This window comes from Anser brachyrhynchus (assembly GCF_964034855.1).
Source record: "Anser brachyrhynchus genome assembly, chromosome: 3".
Classification (NCBI taxonomy): Eukaryota; Metazoa; Chordata; class Aves; order Anseriformes; family Anatidae; genus Anser; species Anser brachyrhynchus.
Genome location: NC_137696.1, coordinates 63,852,795 through 63,864,156, shown reverse-complemented (window position 1 = coordinate 63,864,156; position 11,362 = coordinate 63,852,795). Strand labels below are relative to the sequence as shown.

Genomic DNA, 11,362 nt, shown 5'->3' with positions numbered 1-11,362 from the left:
TCTTTTGAAAGACAACTGTTACAGCGGGCGCATTTCTGTAACTCGTTTTCCAAGAGATGTGCCGGTACAAAGTAATCACCCCAGTGCCCAGTGCAGGCCAACCCCGTTCTTTTCCCTCCAGGTGCAACTCCAGAGTCACCACTGCCAGAAAAGAGAGGTAATCAAAGAGTATTTGGGTGCAGAATTGCAACTACTTTAATAATCCCTTTGATCTGGTTCTCTTTCTGCGTAGGCTGAGGCCGTGTGCTGTGAATACAGCTTTAACAAAAGAAGGCAGAAACTAATCTCAAATTGTTCATCCACTTTATCTTTTCCTCCGTGCGCGAACGTGCCTAACCAATTTGAGGAGACAGCAGCTTCCATCAAGTATATAGTCATGGGTAATTCCCTCGGCGCAAAACAGCTTAGCAGTTGGAGAGTTTTACATGATTTATGACCTTCTGTGCATGCAGGGAGGCAGGAAGGGCAGATTGGCAGGCGCTGTCTGGTTGAAACCACCCCGGTTTGGGTGGAGCAGGCTTCACACAGCTCCAGCTGACAGTTTCACTCTGTCACCAGGCCAGGGGAAGCAAATGAAACTGCCTGGAGTTGCTACAATTAGACATTAATCTCTGCCTCGCTGCTGATTAACTCCTTAATGTCACCCTGCCCACCAAACAATTTGTTACTCAGCCGTAAACACGAACCTCTAGCAGTTTACTGCCACTCCTGCATGCGTGCAAGCAGCGACTCTTCTTCCCAAATCCACAGCTTTTGTTGTGGATTTAGCTCACATTGTGCTATCTCCTCAGCCCCAGGCCCTCCCGTCAACAGGGCTAGCACAACGCTGGCCCGGGCAGGAGCAGCAGCTGGAAAAATGCCTGCTGCAGGAGAAAGGGAGCATTTAAAGAATACATCTGAGTGTGATGGAAACTCCTCTGATGGTTCTTAAAGTGCCTTTTAGAAAAAAAGGTAGTGCCTGTCAGAGTACTGATGACAATCTATATTTCCTTTGTGTCTTCGGGAGGCCTGAAGCTGATTCCCTAAGCAAAAGATAATCAAAATACAGTTATAATGTTGGATGGGAGCCAGAATGCATCTGTACAAGCTGAAATTATATGGTTATACATGATTAATGTTTGTCTGGCTTTGGTTGGCAAGGATTCATATAGGCAATACTTTATCCCTAACACAGAGGGCATGACCTATCAGGTATTTTTGGCCATTATGCTAATATCTATTATCCCTCGGTCTTTCAGTATATTTATGCCTGTAGCTTCCTCATAAATAGACTATTCTCCCCCCTTCAATATTGGGCTTGAAGATGGAGATCTTGAAAAGACACACTTAATGAAATGGTGGGCCGTCAGAACGAAACACACCGATTCAGAGCAGCAAGCCCCTGCTTGGCTGCTGTCTGCTCCTGGAGGTTTCTAGATGCCACAGGGGCCTTGTTTTTTAGCAGACAGCAGAGTAGAGTAATCACAAGGCCATGGGAGCCCTGGGTTCAGCTGCATCCCATTAAAACATAGCTATATCCTCTCCTCTTCCCCCAGATGGAGACCTGTGGCTTCACATCTCACTGGGCTAGAGGCAGTACAGTGGTGAACTATCTCCTGTGGTAGAAAAGAAAGAATATGTGGGGAACTAGGTTGCAGCCCCCTCTGTGACCATAAACATATGTTCATGAATGTATAATGGTTCTTAAATGTATAACCAGGACTTTGAGAAAAGGCAGAATCTCAGGTCTCCCCTCAGGTGCTGTGTGCTAATCTCTGAGCTCAGGGCAATGATCCTTGCGATCTCTTGCTTTGCTCTTGCACCTTTTCCTCTGCAGTGGATAAAAACACATTTCTCAGCTCTAAAGATTACCTAACACTCCAAAGGCAGTTTTTAAGACTTGGTCTTGTCTTCAAACACTTCATATCTTGCACCCCTAAAAGTATAGCTGTCCTTTACAATTTTACCTAAAGCAACTTCCCAAGGTGACACAGGGCATGAAAGGCAGGCAACAATGTACTTTTCTTTTTCTCAGTCCTCTGAATCCTAGGCTAGTTGGCTGACTGTACCTCATTTCTCGTAGTGTTCTGAGGACAGAATAATATGTATTTCAAGACCATGAGACCCCTTGCTCAGCATGTTGCTGAGGGTTTGGGACAGTGTAGTGCTGCAGTCAGGATGCAGCAGGCACTAAGGATGGGCACAGGGAGCACCTCAGCTGCAGTGGGGGCAGAATTGCATCGACCGGTACTGCAAGTGATGCAAAGCACTCTGCAGCCTTAGTGGGCATTTCATCAGCCTTCTCCTAATTTCCTGGTTTGTGACTTTGAATCGTGCTTCCTTCTCAACTAATTCTAATTTTTCCTTTTGTTTTTTTCACCTTAGTGACACTGAATTACATCAGCTGCATTTCTTCCTCTGGCAATTAGTGCAGCTTAGTCACTCCTATCGAGCATGACATCCTACCAGCACCTAAAGTACCCTCCTCACTAGCAGCACCAATCCGACCACATCACTGTCTGTGTGTTTGTTGCCTTACAGGTCATTCTCCCCCCCCGCATTCATACACAGCACCTTCTGCATCAGCAGGTTTGGAAAATTAAACCTTCCCTTCTCTTGTCTACAGAATAAAAGCGGGTTGCTGAGCTGCTCTGTAGCTTTTACCCCCCAAGAGCTTAATAGCTCTAAACATGTAGACAGCGCCACTGAGATGTGACACTGAAGAGGGAAATGGTGATGCCACCTGCTGCACACACGTGCAGACCTTGTGAGCAAAGCGGACATATGCCCACCAAGTAGTTAGTGATGACAGAATTTGGCCAGCCCATTAAATGTTTCACTGTTAACAGCTTGAAACCAGAACTGAGGAACTAAGCTTGGGTTTCAATCTGAGTTTCTTGAACTTTAGAGCAGAGACAAATGTTTTAGAGGATGCCTGGAGGAGTGTATTTCCATGAATTTTTCTGTCCAAACAGTCAGCTCATACATCAAGGCTCTGTAAGTGTGGTCTGCTTCTGGCTGAATCAGCTGAGGTTTTGCCGTGGGCTTGTGTGTGGACAACATGAGACCCAGTTAAGACATATTACTCACAATATCTCTGTTTGCAGCTTTTATCCCTCTGGGAACTTTCAACCTCCTTGCTCACCATGTTCACATTTAAAAACCCTCAGGTGGTGGAACCTGCAGCCTGGGCACGGACAGCTACAACCACCTGTTACCGTGGGAAGCAGAGAAGCTGATACTGTCACTACAACATATTCTCCATCTCTTCCTATGTAGAGAGTAAGAAGTGATATCTTTTTTACGTACAGGGAATCAAACCTACCTTACACAGCTATGAAATCTGAACTATTCACCAAACTTGCTCCTTATGTTCAAACTCATCATCTCATAAAGTCTTCTAGATCCCTTACAAAATCTTAGTGTAAACTATTTTGGGCATCTGTCCATGAGAAACAGGTAAAACTTCTAAGACCATCAAACCATCTATACCGATGTCGACAGCTCTTCCTTCCAATACTGTTATAACTACCATGTTCAGCCAGATCTGCCCACTAAGTGAAAAAAACCAAGGGCACACGCTTATTGTTTACCAAGTAATCCATAGCAGGGATTACAACGTCCTTACCGCAAAAGCTAAGTCTCTAGAACTGAAATAAAGAGAAGTCAACATGGGTACTACTAATACAGAAAGCTAAGGTTGCTTTCTAAGTCAAACAACTGGAAAGAGTGTAACTGCAAAAAATTTACCAGCCAAGACATCAGAAGCTAAATTGTGGACAGCGGCTGGGCTTTAATTGTGAGGACTTACTGATCAATTTTGAAAGTTATTATAAATTTATGTAACAAATTGTTATTTGTCCTGTGTAATAAATAACTTATTTGCACAGTGCTGTTAAAAATGTGAACTCCTTCCTCCTACCCACAGACAAAGGCTTGCACTACTGTCATTGTTTGCCAAGCAAGTGGTGATGTAAAGAAAGTGAAATGTCCATAGCATACCATCAACAGCTCAAGGTTTACTTTAGAAGCTGTTGCCCTGGGTGTCTTATTCAATCTGACGAAGCAGACTGCCTTTTCTAGAGCAAGTGAAACATAAAATCCTTGAGATTCTTGTGAGATATTTTTAAGAGAGCCCATGAAGGTCCTAACACTTTTCTACCTGGGAGATAAACTTGCCTGCTACTAGAGGATTAATAAATACGAGTCCATTATGCCTTCTGATGAAAATAAATAAATAAAAAAAATCCATACGCAACTAATTATTGTTTACTTGGATTTGTTTAGCATAAACTTCAAAGAACTCAAGGGCATGATATGTTGCATCTGAACTTATGACATGCTTCCTGGTTGAAAGACATTGATCATGGTGGTTATCTTTTGTCTATTTTGTGCCATGAAAGGAAAAATCTACACAAAGTGGAGTAGGCATTCAGATATCTATTAGAGCTGCAGCAGGTTCCACTGTGAGCCTGTTTAATAGCAGATTTGTACAGAAAGGTCGTTTGTACAGATATCAGGTGGAGATAGTGCCAGTAAGAACTTGTAGCATTTCTGAATGGTGCAGTTAAATCTTCCTGTTTTGCACGCTGCCCTCCACTTCTTCAAGTGCACGTGGCAGGATGGACTGAAGTTTGTTTGTTGTTTTTCTTTTTTTTCCTTTTTGGGGAGTGGATGGTAAACTCCAGCCATATGACTGTCTTTTTTCTAGATCTGCCTGGTGAAGGTCTAGCTCAGCAGGGTATAAAACAAAGAACTGAAGTAAAGAGCTCCTGTGCTCCAGTCAGACAAGACTGTGACTGTAGGTTTAACTTAGTTAAATGACGGGGGGCTGACTCCATAAAACAGGATTACGTCATCCATACAGGGAGGAGATGTTAATCTTTATACATTAGTTTATTGGGATAAAAAAGCAGATACAAACCCATCATTTGAACTGTCTTCGAGAAAATAGGATGAGAGGGGATTTTGCCATTCACTTTCACTAGGAGCAGGCTTACAGGAAGCTGCAGGGTCACAAATATGGAAAATTTTGCATGCTGAGACACAAGAGTTAGCACTGCTGTGCCTCCTAGCTGCCTGGTTGGCTTCCTTGGCCTGGCCGATGGGGAGAAACAAACCTTTTCAGTTCTTGCTTTATTTCACAGACTTTCTGTGCCCAAGACCTGCTGGAGATCACAAGAGAGGCCCCCAGCAGGCTCCCCACAGCACGAGTGGCAGTCGTCCTTCCTCCCTTGCAGTCACCAGTCCCAGAGGGTCGCCCCAAGCTTGTTCTGGGGCTGGAGATCCTTGGCCAGTGCAGGCTTCTCTAGGTCAGGAAGCCTCACAGAGGTGCCCAGTCATGACAGCAAAGCATTGAGTGATATGGGCCCACATCTGCATGGGAGCTCAGAATGAAGCTGACCACAATTCAGCAGCACAGAAAATGTGCACAATAACCATAAATTCTGAGCTACGCTTTAGCCCCAGATTGAGATGATCCAGGGGTTAGAACAGGCAAAGGGGGCTTGTTTTTTTTATTATTAATAATCCACTGAAACAGTTTAAAAAGTTTAAAAAGTTGGAAAAGTGATCTCACACTTCTGACAAGTAAACTATAAAGGCTGAGTTTGGCAATGCTCAGACATTTTATTCATTAAGAGGAACATTCACGGCTGTGTCATGCAAGAAGCAAGACTGTAGTGATAAGAGCCTTAAAATCTGAGATTATTGAAAATGATACACAAAGTATCAGAAACTGAGATAAATGTACAGATAGGTTAACCTATCTTAAATGTGTACACCGAAGTTGCTCAGGCTGGGCTCCCTTCATCCTCTGGGCAGGAACGCACAAGGAGATGATTTTCATCTTAGACTCCGATGACTATAAAATGTCAACTGTAAAAGCAGGGTGCACTGCAGCAGCTATCTGAATTTTTGTCCCATACAACCGTTTCAGAGGTTGTTCTTAACTCTTCTTATTTTCACATTTCCCGCGAACTTATTTCACATGAAATGCACCCAACTGTCAACTGTGGTGAGAGACACAATCCCTCATTTTTCAACAGGTACAGCATAAGAAGAGACAATGCAAGCTTCCCCAGTGTTGCCTTATTAATGTGCTTCAGCTCTTTATTTAAGAACAGAGAAAGGTTAGTTCAGTTCAATCAGTCCTTCCTGCTGATGTTACCAGTCAACTAGCTCCATCTGCTTTTAGGAACTAGCAGAAAATCATTTTAATTTTGTCTCTCTGCTTGGAAGGAGATTTTTTTTTTTGAAAATGACAGAATCCCAAAACCAAATCCAGATCTGTTGTACTAAGTATATGACTTGGAATATTAATATAGACAAATGTTCATGGTTTTGCTTGGTTAGTTTGGGATATTTGATGCCTGTGTCAAGACACATGTACAGTCCTGAGCTCCTGTAGATACCTTATGTGTCCACTTGAAAACCTTTTATGTACTGTAGTATTTTCATTTTTCCCTAGAGTGCAATGGATTATCACTTTGCAACTTGAGAAAGCATTAATGGAGAATTATCTGTACATTCAGGCTACAAAGAAGTGCTTTATATTGTCATTTTATATGGGTGTTTCTAAAAGACATCTGTGGGATGTTGAAGGAAGCAGGCAGAGAATTAAGTGGAGTTTGAAAAATAAATCACATGCATATACCCCCGTGAAATGACCTTGATGAAAACAAGGTAGGGTCCAGCTAGAGAAGTTCTCAGGGATGCATTTTGTATTGCAAGGATAGGGCCTCTTCTGGGTCCAGAGATAGCAGAAAAAGTGAATCCCACCTACTTTTTTCTTCCACAGCTGTTCTGACAACACTGCAATAAATGTAAATTAGAGGAAAGTAGAGACTTGATGGGAAAAAGTCTGAAAGAATCCAAGTGACTGTGCCTGAAACAAGTTAGGGAAAAATAACACAAATGATTTTGAGGAAGATCAGCATAGGTATAACCTGTCTCCTAGCAGGGGACAATGACAAATAACAAGGTGGGTAGTAAGAAATAAAATCAGAAAAAGATACTTTGCAGCTATGAAAGCCACGGCCATTGCCTGGTTCTCAAAAAGCAAGAGCTCTCATCATGTCTGATTGTATGAGACAAGCTTGTTCTTTCCAATACTGACAGATGAGAAGACTTGAAAACCAGACAGCTTCTAATGTGAACAAAAACGCTTGTGGCTTAGGCAAGTTCAGTTTAGGAGAGGGCTTTCAGATGTTTGGGCTGAAAGCCAGTCAAGGTTGATTTATGTTTAAAAAGAAATGACAGGAAATAAGCTGTTTAAGATACAGACCTATGACAGCTGGGGTAAGGGATAAACTTGCAGGCTGTTACTTCCATATTCCCACCTGGAGGATCACTGATAAGGAAATTTGCCTTCCAAGGAAAAGAGTCATCTGTGCTACAGCTCACATGAAAACCAAGCCTACACCAAACGTATCACTGTTTGTGTAGCCTCTGGTTTGTGAAACTGGAGATTTACCCACCTACTCACACCAGAACTATTTTTCATGGTTTTTTTTGCTTGTTTATTTACCAATCTTAGCAAAGTGTGCAATTGATCCGGCCCTGTCATTCATTATTTCCTGATTTATTAGTAGGAAAAGTATATATATATATAATGATAGTAACAGGTTATAACACTTTCATTAATCTGTTCAAAGTTAAGAGAAAACTTGCTTAGGCAAATCCACTCCTTAAGTCTACATGTGTTTCTAAAATTGGTATCAAATCTCAGAGTTTCTAGTTCTGCCAGAAGCCCTAAAATCCATCGATGCTCCAATAGCTGCTGTCTGGATGCTGTTAGTCTCTGTGTTCACACTCACACAAACGTTAGGACCCTGCTTTTGTTTTAATATAGGACATAGAAATCTTTGGGGAAAAAAAAAAAAAAAGCACGAGTAAATAAAATTTGTTTTCCAGTCGCTTAATGAGGCTTTTGAGATCCCTAAGCTACCTGGCATCTCTGGAAGCACAGGCAGGTTTTTTTTTTCCTGTGTACGTTGAGATCTGTTACATAGATCAGTCCCTGACCTGGACGGTGACAATGGGAGTGTTTTCCTTGCTCTGTACTGGCTTTGTTAGGCTCCTTTGTGGAGAGCTTTCTCTAAGCTGAGCCAAGCTGAGCCTGAGCCAACACCCTCATGATTCATCATCCCCTCTGTGCAACAGAAACGTGTTGCTCAGCTACCAGAACAAACTGACTTCTGCAGATGCAGCACCAAGGCAGCCACGCCATAAACTGGGAGGAGAATCACAACGCGGGCACTGCTAATGCACTGATGAGTTGTCCTTGTGCCCTTGACGCCCTGCAGGAACCCCTGTAATGACAATGAACGGAGGGGTGGTGCCACCCCTGCAGGTGACAGAGCGGTAGGCTTTGAAGCCTCTAGTGTATGAACTTGAACTTCCAATCAGGCTTGTAAAAACAGTAAGAAAAAAAATGATGGTGGTGTTTTCTGCTAGAACTTACACAACTCACAAAGAGTTTGCAGGTTGTACTGAATCAGCACAAAAGTTACCGAAAATATTCTGAGGATTTTGAATGCGCATCTACTGAAATTATGTTGTACTGTCACGGTTGCTCTTTCTCTAAAGCATGGGAAAGTACACAAAGAACAGTATTGCTTCACCTGCCTCAATCACTGTGGCGTCTGACGTGAGCAGACTGGGGTTTGGGGACACAGAGGAGTAAGAGGAAGGAAGGAAAACAGCTTCTTCATTTCTTTCCAGATCAGGGTGGTGGTGTTGTCTTGGGTGTTGCCATTGAGGAGTGGCTGCGTTGGCATCCCGAAGAACAACAGGCTCAGATTGTTTGCCAGTTTTAGCAATCAATTACAGCTAAATGCAAAAACACCTGCAGATCCGATGTACCTTTCAAATATTCATCCTCCCAACGGCTCTACAAGATGCTGCTCTCCCTATTTTACATGGAAACAGATGCTCAGAGGAGGTAAGGGGCACTGGAGAATTACAGCTCTTTGTTCCTGCACTCCCTGCGTTATTGGCCATGCCTTTCTGATCATCCTTCACATCCACACACGTAGGCAGAATTGAGATTCCCACTCATGAAAATCACAACTAAGCTCAGCCCCCTGTAGGTTTCCTTTCCTCCCAACCCTTCACACACAACCAACTGCTGAAAGATGAAGACTTTCCTGAAGCAAATTTCTGCTCTCAAAAGACTTCAGGAATAATCAGACAAGAGTGGATAAAAATGCGGGTTAATATTAACTGATTAACTGAAGTGTAATGTAGAATCTTGTCTTGCACATGTGTATTTGTCCTTTGCCCCTGCCTCCTCCTTGACTGAAAGATTTCCATTTAGTGCAGCTGCTGGACATTGTCAACCTTTCAGTCCAGGGTAGCTTGGAAAAGCTTTAACACTAATAACTGCTGAAGAGCTACGATCAAAAGCTTCGTGTCTTTCATGTGAGATGTGTCTGATTGTGTATGCTGCAATGAAAGCTCTTACATTTCAGCTTAAATCATTTGCTCATTATATAATTAATACTCTTCCTTTGCTTGTAATCAATCTTGTACTACACAGGGAGCAAAGGAAATGTTGCGGATGCCACCCTAGATTGTGAAGCAGCAGCCAATACCTTACAACATACTGTCCTCAGTAATACCAGCTGCATTGGTCATAAAATGGTAAATGGTCGTGTTGCAACTCCTCCAATACCGAAGAAAGAGGCAGACTTATTCACCCGTGTCTCCAGGTCCACTGGTGCTGCCCCTGTGGTCTTGTAACAAGACTTTTCCTCAGGTAGGCCAAAGGAGGTTGATGTGCTAGGTCTCCTCTTCAAGGTGAGCAGTGAACAGTGGGGTCAGGGCCGGCCAAATGCAGCGAGCTCGGGGCCAGGCACCAAACGTTCCTCCAGAGCAGGAGGGGGCTGAGGAGGAGGTTTGAACCTGCTGTTTGTGCAGATCCCTTCTCATCTTTTTGGTCCCCAGTCCATCCTACCTGCCTCCTGGAGGTGCTCAGAGAGGTTTTGAGTGTCACCCATTTCCATCCCCTGCTCAGTGGGGCTTTCTCTTTCTGAATCTGCTCTTGCACTGAGGAGATGTGCCAGTGGGCATCAGAGGTCTCACCCGCCAGCCGCACGTCAAGATGTGATGCCTCCACAGCTTTTCTCAGGCAGGCAAGGACACATAGGATTTTAATGGGCTATGCAAAAAAGCCATGCCTGAGTATTTGGTAGATATATGCATAAATATTCAAGTGGCAAAGGAAGAGGACATAATTACAGAAAATTCTAAATTTTAAAGTCATATTTACGTAACTCTCCATGGTGCCTGTGGCCTTTACATCCAATACTGGTTCTTACCCAAGTTTTATCTCAGCTTCTGCCCTGTGCTTACAAACCCATTATTTGTATTTCCATTGACTTTGAATCCATGCTGACCGTGGGCACAGCTGGGGTGTCAGTTTGAGTGTAGCTTCATTTTAAGGCAGGATCTAATCTATGCAAATAGGCTGAAGCCCCAGTTACAGAGCTAGAGTGTTATGTACTATGCAAATGGTCAGGGCATTCACAGTTTACGTCAGAATGGATATTTTCTCTACCTTTTTTATTTCATGACATCTAAATGCAGGACTATTGTGTTGTGTTCCACCCCCACACACACATACACATTTATTTACATTATTTTTTTTTTTTAGCTGTAGAGAACTTGAATTTCCTTAATGAAAAATAACTCCTGGTTAATACCCCTGGTCCCAACCGTTTCACCAGACTCAAAACTTTCATAAACTTCATTCACAAAAAATCAGTTTTTGACAGTAACCAGTCAAGACATTTCTTTTGTGTAATTTTTGTTCTAATATTTTGGTAATTCCACCTGCTGTGAGATACATTTTTTTTCTAAAAGCTGAAGTAAAAATGATTTTAAAATATAAATGAAGGATTTACTAAGGTTATTTTGATGAGGTGAAAGTCCTTTTGTTTTGATAAGATTCAGAAATTCATCTCATTAAACTCTAATTTTGCGGTTTCACATGAATAAAAATAATATCAAGATAAAATGCCTAAGTCTTCAGATGAAGTGCTGCAGTTTTTCCTAATTATTTCTGGTTGAAAGGCTTTATTAAACCAGACTGGTTCATAAAAGTTGTTTTGATTTTTTTTTCAAATCTGCTTTTTTTCAGTGGGAAAGCTTTCCTTGTGAAACTTTTCACAATTTCCATTTTAATGGCCATCCAGGCTCTTACCATCTGCAAAAACAAACCAGAAAACAGCAGTGTATAGAAACAGAAACAGACAGGTGAAGGGTTCAATGTAAGTCCATAAATCTCTTATTATATACATTGTATTTGTTGCTAATAATACATTTTACTGGTCACAAATGATAGAACGAGGACTATTAAAGTTAAAAGGAAACTCTATTA

At 42.4% G+C, this 11,362-nt stretch overlaps 1 long non-coding RNA gene across 1 annotated transcript in view; it reads left to right on the top strand.

Annotated features, from left to right (window-relative positions):
- Positions 1–4,381: 4,381 nt before the first annotated feature.
- LOC308192563 overlaps positions 4,382–11,362 on the top strand; it is a 15,121-nt gene continuing 8,140 nt past the window's right edge. The window contains exon 1 of the long non-coding RNA XR_013948892.1: positions 4,382–11,252. This is a non-coding gene — a long non-coding RNA (uncharacterized lncRNA). The remainder of the gene's footprint in view (positions 11,253–11,362) is intronic.